This window comes from Xenopus laevis, chromosome 2S, assembly GCF_017654675.1.
Source record: "Xenopus laevis strain J_2021 chromosome 2S, Xenopus_laevis_v10.1, whole genome shotgun sequence".
Classification (NCBI taxonomy): domain Eukaryota; kingdom Metazoa; phylum Chordata; class Amphibia; order Anura; family Pipidae; genus Xenopus; species Xenopus laevis.
Window position 1 is genome coordinate 137,514,705 of NC_054374.1, and position 14,555 is coordinate 137,529,259.

Here is a 14,555-nt window from a genome sequence, read left to right on the forward strand (position 1 = left end):
TGTAGCCTATGGGGAAAAACAACAAGGCAGTTCGGGGAGATAGTCACGCAAAAGACAAGGCGATTAGTCGCCAGGTGACAAAATCTCCCTGAATCTCCTTGTGTGGCCTTACCCTAAGACCCAACTTTAGATGGGTTTGTTCAACAGAAAGATTACAAGATATTTGGTTCAAGAATTTGGTATTCATGTGAACTGTCTTGTGCAATTTAATGATTCCAGTCTTCACCATGCGGACCCCCTCAGTATATGTCAAGTAATATAACATGTCAACCATTGCACTCAAGTTAACAAGGCATGTTACATTACCTCCTTCAAGGGGAGACCACAGGACCTGCTAAGATTAAAATGTTCATCATTAAATAGTGCTCAGATATAATTATTGCAGTAATGTCATATTGTTTGACTGTGACACATGGGAATTGTTTCCAATAATGGGATAAGAGTTGTGGGCGGTAATGACGCACTTGTTTTTTACGGTCACTTCCTTCTATAAAGTCCTATTTGCTCTATTCTGCTAATTTTGTTTGTGTGAATATGACTAAATCTTCTGTCCCTGCTTATAGCTTTTCCTCATTCCATGACCCCCACCACTGACTTTCTAGTTTGACATGGGTCTGTAGCTTGATGCCAGCCCTGCCTGTTTTTTCCCTCTTCAGTATTGCCTTTTTGTTGTCTAGTCCAGTTCGGTATGGACCTTGCCTTTATTGACTAAGTCTCTTCTCAATCTACGCACACTAATATCCATTTGTCACCTTTTCCTGTCCTAATGGGAGCTCATGCAGTTAAAATATGATGATACCTGATCAATCAATGCTCAGTCCTGCAACCAAAAGTTACAGTAACAGTCAGAGAGAACATGCTGCCACTGGGTTCTCAGCACCCCCCACAGGGTTTGGTTCATCTTCATTGACAAAACTAATAGTTAAATATCTCTGAAACAATAAGGAAATATAATAAAACCTATTAAAGATCCACTGCAGTTGGAGTGCATGTTTCTAGCTGCGTCGGTTCTCCTTTGAAACCATTCTATATGTGACATTTAATTTAATGATCCTAGCATTCTCTAGGAGACTTAATAGCACTGAAAACTTTTTTAGACATGACTTGAAATTGCCAACGCAGAATTCTAAAGGGGATATAAACGGAAAAATAACATTTCTGGAAACCATTCCAAAATTGTATGTAAATACAGCTGCAATTCATTATTACTTTCAATCAGGATTGGGAGTTGGATGGGGTTTGGGCAGGTGGTATAAAGCATATTTTAGAAGGGTACCTTCTACCTTTTGTTATCATTTCTAAGCAGCTCTGCTTTAGCCATGCAATCATTTACATATTTATGCTATTCAACCATTAGCCAAAAAGGAAATAATTAATAAAAATGTTGAACTATTTGAATAAAAATGTGTATGCGAGATGTCCTTCCCATAATTCGGAGCTTTCTGGATAACATATTTCCTGATTATGAATCCCATACCCGTATTTTAATAATAAAATAAGGCTAACAATCCTGTTATAATATCTTTGCAATCCAAATAACAGCACAATAGCAGCAATAGTATTATTACTAATCTGTTGTACTGTTATAAAATCATAATTATGTAAATAAACTGATATATTGATCATACATCAAACAGCCAGATTCAATCAACGAGAAAAGCCCATTTCCTAATTCACAAGATATATTTTTCTCAACCAATTGAATCTAATCCATAATTTAAATAGCAAGTGGATGACTTGATTAATAAACATACACATGATATATTAAAGAAAATATCTTATATTTCTAAACATAAATACATTTTGCTAACATAAAAAACAATGCTGTTGTAATATCATCACCAGAATAATAACAATATAATAATGATAATAGTTACAATTATGTATTATTATTGTGCTCACCACTGAACATTATGGTGCTGATTTATGACAGATATTTTTCTGTGGACAATGATGCTTAAAAAAAATCTGAATTCTGCCGGAATTATCAAAGCGCATTACGCTCTGATTTGTGCCACACGGAGAATCAATATAATCCCTAATGGGGATTATCAGTTTGTAGGAGTGTTAGAGTTCTGCCACCAAGCTCTAACACTCCATGGAATACAATGGCATTACATCATGAGGAATTAACATATTAAAGGGGTTGTTCAACCACTTTTTCAGTTTTGTTCACCATAAACAAAGCCTTTTTTAATTTGCTTTCCATCTTCCATCATTTTTTCCCCCCAAAATTCAAGTTTAAAGTTTAGTGTTTCTGTCTCTAATTTTTCATTCTGGAGCATTCTGAATAGTGATGTGTGGGCCGGCCGAAACCCTCAGGATCCGGGGGTCGGGCTAGGGTTGCCACATTTTCTGGAAAAAAAATACCGGGCTTCCTATATTTTTGTGGTTTTTCCCTATAAACAACATTGGCAGCTAAAATACTGGCCAGATGGCAAACCTAGGTCGGGCTGGTTTGGGCTGACTTCGCTCCCCCATTTGAGGTTGCAGGCAGGTTTGGGTTGAGTTTTTTTGCCTGCTCTCCCTGCCCACGACCTTACACTACTGGTTTCCAAGTTCTTGTTTTATAGGTGTGCGGCTGTCTGTCCCGCCCTTTTGATTATTATCCCACTACTACTATAGGCACCATCTCTCCCTACTATACCTGCTATCCCACAGCCACACCCCTTTGAAGATTATTCCCCTTACTGGATTTCTTTCCTTCTCCTATTATATGCGGATTGCATATTTATTGATGTAAATGCCTCTGAGTATATGTTATATCATAGGTGCATTTTTTTCTTGCACCAGATTGTTTACTGCGACATCAGCGGGGTGGATCAGTGCGGGTCTATAAAAGGAAGGCGGAAGTTGGGGGTGGGCGTGGGTCGGGGTCAGGTGTGGGTTGAGATTTCATTTTGCCGCACATCATTAATTCTGAACTGTTACAATTTGCTGCATTTAGTTGATACAATTAGTTAATACATTTCTCAGCGGCATCTGTGGAATATTAGCAACTATTGTATCAATTCTAACAGCTGGCTTTAATGAAACTCAGGGATTCTACTAAGCAGGGACAAAGATAACAAATGTATCAATTAAATGTATCAATTTAAAACAGTTAAAGAGTCGGCTACCCCCCCCCCCCCCCACCAGAGCTGCTTTAGAAGGTGAAAAATTTAACTTTACAGTTTCATATTAGAAACATGATCACAAATAGAAAATATAATGTAATTGGAAAAAAGTTTTTATTTCTGGTGAACAATCTGAACTGAAAAAAGTGTTTGAAGGTGAACAACCCCTTTAATCTGCTTTGATAAATGTAGCAATTTGTTAAATCAGTTTGTATTTTTAGTAAATCTTCCCCTATAAGTTATAAAATGGGGGGGGGGAGGGATGAAGGTGTAACCACATACTTATACAGAGAAAAAACAGATGCTTTTCACTTAGTCATATCTGCACCTCTGCAGAAAAAAAATAATAAAACCTCTAAAAGTCTCAATTGATTAAAAAGAGTCCAATAGGATCAGTGCAGCTCCCACTGACTTCTATAGGACCTTGACTTTTACTTGGCGAGTTTTTGTATTAGAGGTTTTCATAGTTTTTACACTTAATAATTCTCAAATTTTTCGAGCTTCTAAGAAATATAGAAAAACACGTTTTTAGAGATTTTCTGAAAAAATAGAAATTTGATTGTTAGTAAATCGGCCCTGAAAATGATTATAGTAAGGCAACAGATGTGGGTTAGTGGGTGTAGTATGAAGATATGATGTCAGTAGTAAGTTATATTAGGTAGTCTAACCTCCAGCTGTTATCACTACAAGTCCCAGCATGCACCAATGACTGGAGGCAGAGGAAGTTGTATCTCAGTATGACAAACTGAATTTTAAATAAAGTCATCCCCATCACAAACTGTTTTGCCTGAGCACCACTGACAGTCCTGGATAAGGAATATAAAAAAGGGTCAGCATCAGCAGGGCCCTTCATAATGAGAGCTAAAATAAAATGTATGAGAATACTTGGGCATATGGGAGTGATGGTGTGGTGTGATGTTTCTCAGGTGGTAAATCCCTCTTAGAGGAAGATAATTGAATTATCGGCTCCCTGCTGCTCAACTTAAAGGTCTCATGTTACTATTTCCTTTTTCTATTGTTACTCAAGCTCATGCACATCCTCTGATATATTCTTTTTGAGTAATAGAGCTTTCTGTGCTTAGCAACAACCTACATTTAAACCAACCACAGACTAGGGGGCCGATTCACTAAGCTCGAGTGAAGGATTCGAATGAAAAAAATTCGAATTTCGAAGTATTTTTTTGGTACTTCGACCATCGAATTGGTTAAATTCGTTCGAATACGAACAAAATCGAACGAATCGAACGAAAAATCGTTCGACTATTCGACCATTCGATAGTCGAAGTACTTTCCCTTTAAAAAAAACTTCGACCCCCTACTTCGGCAGGTAAAACCTACCGAAGTCAATGTTAGCCTATGGGGAAGGTCCCCATAGGTTTGCTAACCTTTTTTTGATCGAAGGATTTTCCTTCGATCGTTGGATTAAAATCCTTCGATTCGAAGGATTTAATCGTTCGATCGAACGAAAAATCGTTCGATCGATCGAACGAACGTTTAGCGCTAAATCCTTCGACTTCGATATTCGAAGTCGAAGGATTTCAATTCGAGGGTCGAATTTCGAAGTATTTTTTACTTCGAAATTCGACCCTTAGTGAATCTGCCCCCTAGGGGTGAGCAAAAAATTTTGATGCATTTTCACCAAAAAAAAAAGACGGGATGGACGAATTTGACCCATTTAGTTTCGCCAAAAATTTGCCGCCGGCAAAATGTAGCCAATGCCCATTAAAGTCGATGGGGTTTTTTTTTGACTCACAACGCCATACAAGTCTATAGACTCAAATACATATTTTTAAAAAGTTGCTCGATTTGAAAAATTGTCACGCAACAAAAGCCCCATTGACTTGCATGCATTTGGCGGGTATTTTGTCGCTTCAAGAATTTTTAGCGAGGCAAAACATGACAGATTCGCCCATCCTTACCACAGACACAATGACCTAACTCTGAAACTAATACACACCTAGGCCATAGGTTTTTGGGTCTACCAGATGAGCTATGTATTTAAAGCTATTTAAATAAACTTTACTTGCACAAAGCAAACTAGTTGAATTTTGCATTCTAAAAATAAGTAGAAAGGCGGCGGATCATGTGTGATACTAGCCTTAATTATAAGTGCCTATGTTTAAGGGTGGCAGCTCCAGACAAGTGTAAAGTAACGAGGCTCTGATATTTATAAGCTGAGCAAATAAAAATATTATTTTTATTGTAAGACCTCTTGCTGTCATTACATTTTTATTTTTGGTGGCATGAAGAGTTTGGGAACACTTTAGGAATTTGCTGCATCTTTCAATTAGTTAAAATAAAGGCTTTAGCGGATTCAATAAAACTTTCCTTTGATAACTCAAGATGTCATGGATTCTGTTCATTGTTTTGAGAACACTGGTAAAATATTAAACCCGAAAGTAATTGAAAGATCCACTTCCACTTCTCTCTTCTATTTTCCAGGCCTAGACATGTGCATGTGAAAAAGCCAGCTTTTTGCGTCTAAGTTAACTATAAGTTCACTGTACAAACACGAGCACCAACCCAGGGTATTAGGTTAGTAATTATAATCAATTGGGGGTGCCTAATATTTTGGCACCCCAGTAATTATACCTTTAGTTCTCCTTTAAAATGTTTGTACAAAATGTATATGTTTACCATGCAGAATAGAAGACTTCTAAAGCTTACATAGACCTTTCTTTGATATGAAAACAAACTAAACTCCTTGCTCTCCTACTTTTAAGGTGGCCATACCAGGCCAATAAAAGTTACAGAATGAATCGCTAGCTTATGGGCCTGTGTATGGGGAGGGCCTCTCCAATCATAAATATTGGATAAAATGCTGTCATGCAAGTACCACATTGTCTCCATAGGATCGCTGTATGGGATCCAAGCCAAAGTTCACATCAGCCTGATTTGAACTCACCAAGTGGATCCCAACATGTATGGACAGCTTTAGAGCTAGGCATTTTGAGTAGCCTTCAGCAGTAGCCAAAAATGCAAATAAATGTTTGGGACAACAATAATTTGCAGAAAGCTACCATGGTGCTTAATCTTGTTGTCAGTGTAATCAACCCATGGCCATTTTAATTATGTTGTAATGGTGATCACAGTGTCTACAGTACCATAGTCTTAAGGGGACCTAATGAAGCAGAAGGTTCTCTGAAGTGTGCAAAGACAAAGAAAACTTGTGAGACTTGACTCTTCTTCAGTGACACAGAGCTCTCAGCTTGCACAGGGGATGTGAAAAGACTGCTAATTGCCTGGATGCTTAGAACAAAGAAGCCAAAAGGGTAATACACCAAGAGGGCTACAGCAGAAATTTACAACACCTGAAAGGGAGAATCAAAGTAATTTGTTCAGTCTACTCCTTGTGGAGCCATTATGGTTTTCAGTCCCAAGACCATAAGGTCTATGATCAGGTCTTGCATGCTTCATGGCGAGGCTGTCCATTCGTTGTCCATTCGTTGTCCCTTGCCAAGGCAATGCTGATCTATTCATCAGAACTGAAGTGCAAGAAAAATAAATAAAAAAAATCAGAAGGAGAACCACGGTTACTTACTGAACTGTAGGTTCGAAACACAGGCAGATTATTAATGTGCCATTTTTTTTAGTTGAGTATCAAGATCTGAAAAAGGGAAATGTGTTGCAAATTGCTGGGTGTCAAGGCTCCTTCAAGTTCATAGGGCATTGTCAAAGGGCATTGACATAGCATTTCCTTGTGTCACAAAGTGAGTTGATTCCCATTTTGTGACATTACTTTGCATGTTTAATGTCATTTTGTGAAGTTCTCATTCATCACTGATGCCCCTTGTACTGAAGGCTGCAAATATGCAACCAGAATGATAGCCCAACTGATTAATGTATTGATCCAAGCAGCCAGGGCTGTCCACAGGGCCGGATTTACATACTGGGCACTCCTAAGCCCATTGCCGTTCCCCTCTCCTTTATTCTGGCAAATTTTCATCATCGGTACCAGAGCAATGAAGATTGGTGCATGGGAAATTTAAAAAATTATTGTATCTCCTAGGCATCCCCAGTGTTTCTGAACCAATATGGGTGTGGTTGGGCTGCCGCTCTAGGCCCGGGCCTTGGTGGTCTTTCCACAAAAGACTGTCCAGCTGCAATCCACAAAGGCCTTCTCAGGTCTGAATCCCTAAGAATAGAGTCTGTAGTCTGTAAACATATTTGGTGGGACTTTACAAATGTTTTATATATATATCTATATATCTATATATATATATATATATATATCTATATATATATATATATATATATATATATATCCACTCACAAATGCTGACGCACACCAGGATTTTTCTTCAAGTGGTTAATTTTATTTCATCGACGTTTCGATCCCCAGGGGGATCTTTATCAAGATAACAATACACACATACACTTTATCTTGATAAAGATCCCCCTGGGGATCGAAACGTCGATGAAATAAAATTAACCACTTGAAGAAAAATCCTGGTGTGCGTCAGCATTTGTGAGTGGATATACTAATTTTTCCTGTTCAGCACCCAGGTATTCGTACTTATAGTGTGTGCCCAAGCCTTTGCACATGTATATATATATATATATATATATCTATATATATATATATATATATATATTGTGGTATGGTGACAAAAAGGTCCCCAGTTTCCTGGGGAAAAGTGATTGATGGAATGTATGTTGGGCCACGGATTCTCAGATATTGTTGCTGAGGTGAGACCAGTAGTGCTGTTAGCAGAGAAACACTATGTCTCTCTGCAAGGTTTTTGTAATTGCTGATCCGGGACTGGTCTTACTGGGAACCCGCAAGAGTAGGGTGGGGCGGATTCCCAAATCCGTAGGCCAGGTTTTCAGGAGGCCCTAGGCCTATTTAGTACACCTGATGCTGAGCAGCAGTGCTGAATGTGTGTGAGACAAACTGCTGGTATTGCTCAGCTTCAGGAGAGAAAGCAAAGCATTTATTTTGTGTTAGCCAGGAGGCTGGATATTTCTGTTAGACTGCTGTTTTTTGGTTACCTTCCCCCTGCGTGGGGAAACTTCTGCAGCCGCTGGAAAATAAACGCGGGCAGGAAGCCCTTAAACTGATCCTGGTGTGTGAAGTCGCCTCTTTTGCAGCCTACCAGCGAGTGAACCCCCACAATTGGTGGAGGATGCGGGCAGCGATTGCCACACGCGGAAGTTGCCAAACCACAGTAAGTCTCCTGTGAGTATTGTGCGGACTGTATAGCTTATAAGTGGGATTTAAAGAGACAGTGCACTTAAAAGTTGTGAAATGGAGGATGTCCTCAAGGCTTTGCTGCAGTGCACTGCAACTTTACAGAAGGCCCACCAGGAGAGCCAGTTGCTACAGCAGCAGTGTAACGCCACCCAGCAGGAGGCAAATCGTCTGTTGGAGGCCCAGATCACTGCACTGGCGCAGGCTGCAGAGAAAGATCGGCAGCTGCAAGTTGAGGTGGTAAAACAACTGACAGCCAGGGTCTCTGGGGATGCTGCCCTAGTCCCCGGAGTGCCACGCTCCATCCCAGGCAGCCACCTCCTGCGGAGAATGACTGGGCAGGAAGATGTGGAGGCCTTCCTCTGTACCTTTGAGAGGACGGCGGAGCAGCAAGCCTGGTCGAGGGAGCAATGGGCGATGATTGTTGCACCACTACTAGTGGGGGATTCCCAGAAAGCTTTTTATGACCTGTCCTCCGAGGACGCAAGGGACTATGACAAGCTGAAGTCTGAAATCCTGCGGAGACTGGGAGTAACCACCTCTGTGAGGGCACAGCGGGTCCACAGTTGGGAATTTAAGGTTAAGGGATCACCCCGCTCCCAGATGTATGATCTCATTAACCTTGTGAAACGCTGGCTACAGGCGGACTTGCTTTCCGCGCCTCAGATAGTGGAAAGGGTCACAATGGACCGATACCTGAGAGCGCTTCCACCTGAATTACGCCGGTGGGTAAGCCAAGGCGACCCAAATACAGCAGACCAGTTGGTGGAACTGGTGGAGCGATACCTTGCCGCTGAGGACTTCACTACGCGGGCGGTGCCCACCTCGAAGAGGACTCCTGCAGTGGACCGATCCAAGAAGTCGGCTACAGTGGAAAAGCTCAGCCCAGAGGACCCCGGTAATCCAGGTCTAGACTCAACAAGAGGAAGACCCCGTGGAAACAGCCCCCGCCAGACCCGAGGAGCTCCCCAGTGCTGGAGGTGCAGAGAGTGGGGACATATTGCCGCCAACTGCCCAGCTGATCCAGAACCCATGGAGTGTGGAACGGAGGGGAAGTTGTCTCTGTTCGCTCGACCAGGTCTCGTTGCGGATCCTGATGTACCAACTTGTGTCGTCCAGATTGGTAAGCGCACTGTGAATGCACTATTAGACACAGGTAGCTTAGTCACACTGGTAAACACACAGCTCCTGAAGGACCGTCCTTTAACACAGCGTCAAGTAGGAGTGGTCTGTGTACATGGGGACTGTAAGAAATACCCCACAGCCTTAGTGACTTTTGTGACCCCCGCAGGGACTGTGTGCCATGAAGTGGCAGTGTCTCCCATACTCTTGCACAGTGTAATTTTGGGCAGAGACTTTCCCTTATTTCGTGAACTGTGCCAGGAGCAAGCTCCAGAGACTGAGAAAAGTTTTGAGCATGGTGAGGTGAGACCCCACCCTATTGAACTGGATACTTCTATAGAAACTGTTAAGGACAATAGAGTATCTGGGGGAGAGAAAACAGAACCACCCATGTCAGGTGTTATTGTAAGTGGTACCGAGGATGGGTTGGAAGATAGTGAGTTGTTTCCCTTAGCTGTATTAGCTGGTGAATCTGAGGTAACTGCGGAGACCATTGAGGAACCTAGCATGCCTGAGCTAGAGGTCTCCCGGGATAACTTCGGAACTGCCCAGCTAAGGGACCCGACACTCACTAAAGCTTGGGAAAATGTCAAGGTTAAAAATGGGAACCCCGAAAATCCTGGGGTAGAATGTGTATTTCCCCAACTTGCTGTACAAAATGACTTGCTTTACCATGTGGATAAGGTTCGAGGAGAGATTGTGGAACAGCTAGTGGTCCCACAGCCATATAGGAGAACCGTTCTCAATCTGGCCCATTCTCATCCACTAGGTGGCCACCTAGCGTATGAGAAAACCAAAGACCGAATGCTACAGAGGTTCTTTTGGCCGGGGGTACATGCAGATGTAAAGAACTATTGTGAATCATGCCCCGAGTGTCAGAAATCGGCCCCAATGCCCCATTTTCGCAGCCCATTAGTTCCCTTACCCGTAATCGAAATTCCATTTGATCGTATTGCCATGGACTTGGTAGGGCCACTAATAAAATCTGCTAGGGGGCATCAGTATATTTTGGTAGTCATGGACTACGCCACTCGGTATCCAGAGGCTGTCCCCTTAAGGAACACCTCTTCAAAGACCATAGCTCGAGAGCTGTTCCACATGTTCACCCGCACAGGAATTCCAAAAGAGATCCTTACAGATCAGGGGACTCCCTTCATGTCTAGGGTGATGAAGGAATTGTGCAGGTTTCTCCAAATCAAACAGTTACGCACATCTGTCTATCATCCCCAAACTGACGGGTTGGTGGAAAGGTTCAACAAGACCCTTAAGGGGATGTTAAAAAAAGTGGTGGATAAAGATGGGAGGAATTGGGATTGTTTACTTCCATATCTCATGTTTGCCATTAGAGAAGTCCCACAGGCCTCTACAGGGTTTTCACCCTTTGAGTTGTTGTATGGCCGCCACCCACGAGGGCTGTTGGACGTGGCAAAGGAGACATGGGAGTCTGAAGCCACCCCACACAAAAGTGTCATAGAGCATGTTGCAGACATGCAGGACCGTCTTGCAAAAGTAATGCCCCTTGTGAGAGAACATATGCTTCAGGCCCAGCAAGCTCAAAGCCGCATATATAATAGATCGGCTCGTGTCCGAACTTTCCATCCTGGGGACAGGGTGTTAGTCCTGGTTCCTACGGTGGAAAGTAAGTTCCTGGCCAAATGGCAAGGCCCCTACGAGATTATAGAACGCGTAGGGGACGTTAATTATAAGGTGTCCCAACCAAACAAGCGGAAAAAAGAGCAGCTCTACCATGTTAACTTAATTAAGCCCTGGAAGGATAGGGAATCGCTGTCCGCCTGTCCTGCAGTTGTAGAGGTAAAGATCCCACAGGTGCCTGAGGTAAAAGTGGCTGAGACCCTTACTAACAGTCAGAAGCAGGAGATGAAAGAGTTTCTGATCCGGAATAGACAAATATTCTCAGACCAGCCTGGGCTTACTGATATTATTAAACATGACATTATAACTGGACCTGGGGTTAAAGTCAATGTTAAACCTTACAGGATACCCGAGGCACGACGCCAGGCAGTGACAGAGGAGATTAGAAGGATGTTGGAGCTGGATGTTATTGAGGAGTCCCATAGTGAATGGTCCAGCCCCATTGTCCTTGTCCCAAAACCGGATGGTAGCATCCGATTTTGCAATGACTTCAGAAAGTTAAATGAGGTCAGCAAGTTTGATGCATATCCAATGCCCCAGGTCGACGAACTGATAGAAAGGCTAGGGCAGGCCCGCTACATTACCACCCTAGATCTTACCAAGGGGTATTGGCAGGTACCCCTCACTGAAGGGGCCAAAGAGAAGACTGCGTTTTCCACTCCTGAGGGGCAGTGGCAATATAAACGCCTACCGTTTGGCTTACATGGGGCCCCAGCAACGTTCCAGAGAATGATGGACCGCATTCTCAAACCACATCAAGGTTATGCTTCAGCTTACCTGGACGATGTGGTTATCTTTAGCCCAGACTGGGAAAGTCATTTGCCCCGGGTACAAGCGGTCCTTGACTCTATCTGGAAGGCGGGTCTGACAGCAAATCCCAAAAAGTGTGCAATGGGGTTGGAAGAGGCCCGCTATTTGGGGTATGTTATTGGAAGAGGGGTAGTCAAGCCACAGGTGTCCAAAATTGAGGGAATTCAGGAGTGGCCCCGGCCCAAATCCAAGAAGCAAGTGAGGGCCTTTCTTGGGATAGTGGGATATTACAGGAGGTTTGTCCCCAATTTTGCCACCCTAGCAGCCCCGCTTACTGACCTCACAAAAGGGAGTAAAGCTGGAACAGTTACATGGACCCCAGAGGCAGAGGAAGCCTTTCTAAACTTGAAGGCATCCCTGTGCAGATACCCTGTGCTGATAGCTCCTGACTTCAAGAAAGAGTTTCTTGTACAGACTGATGCTTCTGAAGTTGGGTTAGGGGCTGTTCTGTCACAAGTAGTGAATGGGGAAGAACACCCAGTAGCATACCTAAGCAGGAAGCTAACCCCTGCTGAATGCAGGTATGCCATTGTAGAGAGAGAGTGCCTGGCCATCAAGTGGGCACTGGAGAGCTTGAGATACTATCTGTTAGGGAGGCAGTTCAAACTTGTCACTGACCATGCCCCACTTAAATGGATGGCCCAAAATAGGGAAAAGAACGCCAGGGTCACCAGATGGTTCTTGTCCCTTCAAAATTTCAAATTCTCAGTAGAACATAGACCTGGAAAGATGCAAGGGAATGCAGATGCTCTCTCCAGGGTACATGCATTAGTGGCATACTGTGCTCAGCCCTACGGGCTTGAGCAGAGGGGGGGATATGTGGTATGGTGACAAAAAGGTCCCCAGTTTCCTGGGGAAAAGTGATTGATGGAATGTATGTTGGGCCACGGATTCTCAGATATTGTTGCTGAGGTGAGACCAGTAGTGCTGTTAGCAGAGAAACACTATGTCTCTCTGCAAGGTTTTTGTAATTGCTGATCCGGGACTGGTCTTACTGGGAACCCGCAAGAGTAGGGTGGGGCGGATTCCCAAATCCGTAGGCCAGGTTTTCAGGAGGCCCTAGGCCTATTTAGTACACCTGATGCTGAGCAGCAGTGCTGAATGTGTGTGAGACAAACTGCTGGTATTGCTCAGCTTCAGGAGAGAAAGCAAAGCATTTATTTTGTGTTAGCCAGGAGGCTGGATATTTCTGTTAGACTGCTGTTTTTTGGTTACCTTCCCCTGCGTGGGGAAACTTCTGCAGCCGCTGGAAAATAAACGCGGGCAGGAAGCCCTTAAACTGATCCTGGTGTGTGAAGTCGCCTCTTTTGCAGCCTACCAGCGAGTGAACCCCCACAATATATATATATATATATATATATATATATATATATATATAGAACAAGTGTTATGAAAAGTGTTAAATGGCCTTCATAAACAACAAAAGAAATAAATATTATATTTTATATGAGAAAAAAAAATAATTGAACTTCTCCATTGTGTGTATGTAATGCTGAGGCAGGCATATTAGATGTAGATGTTAGATATTGACTGTATATAAAAGTAACAGTGACTATTGCCATGTATGGGGAGTGAGTAGGGCTTTGGTGTCATCAAATAATGTACTGTATGCATTGCCTAATGAACTTGTTGGGATATTCCTTTATGCATATTGGCAGAGGGATGCTGTATTCTATTCTTTGACATTCTACATACAAAACAATAGCTGAACAGTATGAATACAGCTATACACAGATGTTAGCAATAACAATATATAATACATAAACATTATCCCTTCTCAACCACACTCTGGACTTCATTTAATGCCCTTAATGCAAGAGATGTAAAATCTTGCTCCTTAGTACCAATTCACTTTGAGTGCCTGTGTCCTGGGCATAGAGTAGCTCCACTCTGCACAACAAAAAATATTTTCCTTGTGTAGACAAATAATGAAAAAGGCAAGACTCGTGTCACTCTGTACATGTCTTCTTCTTATAATAATCTAATTGCATGCTCTTGCAGGCAAGATTGTCTGAGCTATTTTTACATACTAAGTTGCCCTAAGTCACAGTTCTCATTAAATCAGACAAAGACCAAAATGGATATTTATCTGTATAATAATTGCAGTAGACATGAGCCCAGGAGATCAGGAATTGCATGTCTGAATCCTATAGGTAGTAGCACAAGGGCAAATGTTGCAAAGTCTGCAAACTGATCTGCAGCAGTGATGAGGTCAATGGGACAATTATTTGCCTGTCAAAAAAAGGCAATACAATATAGCAGTCCAACAGGCTAAAACACATCAATACATTTAAATTCTTTATGATAAAATGACTATCAATGAATCCTTTTACATTCACATGAACGTTTAAATATCTTTTATTTTGCTTTTGGATAATGTTCAGCTCTAACCTTACTTTGTTAGCGATATTGTCATATTAACAAGTATGCAAATGGTTGATGAAAGCTTGGTGATGGGTCACAATGCTTGAATGTATTTCTTTTTAGACTCCCTGATAATTGTTCTGCCTCTGTCAAGCACCCAGAAGTCAGGCCATTACCACTTGGAAATACTCACTGACAAATTTGCATGAGGTGATCACTTGATAATTGCAAGTGCATCAGAAAGGTAAGAGTGATTACCCTGGAAGTCTATGAAGAGGCCAATTCAAGCCCACCAAGCT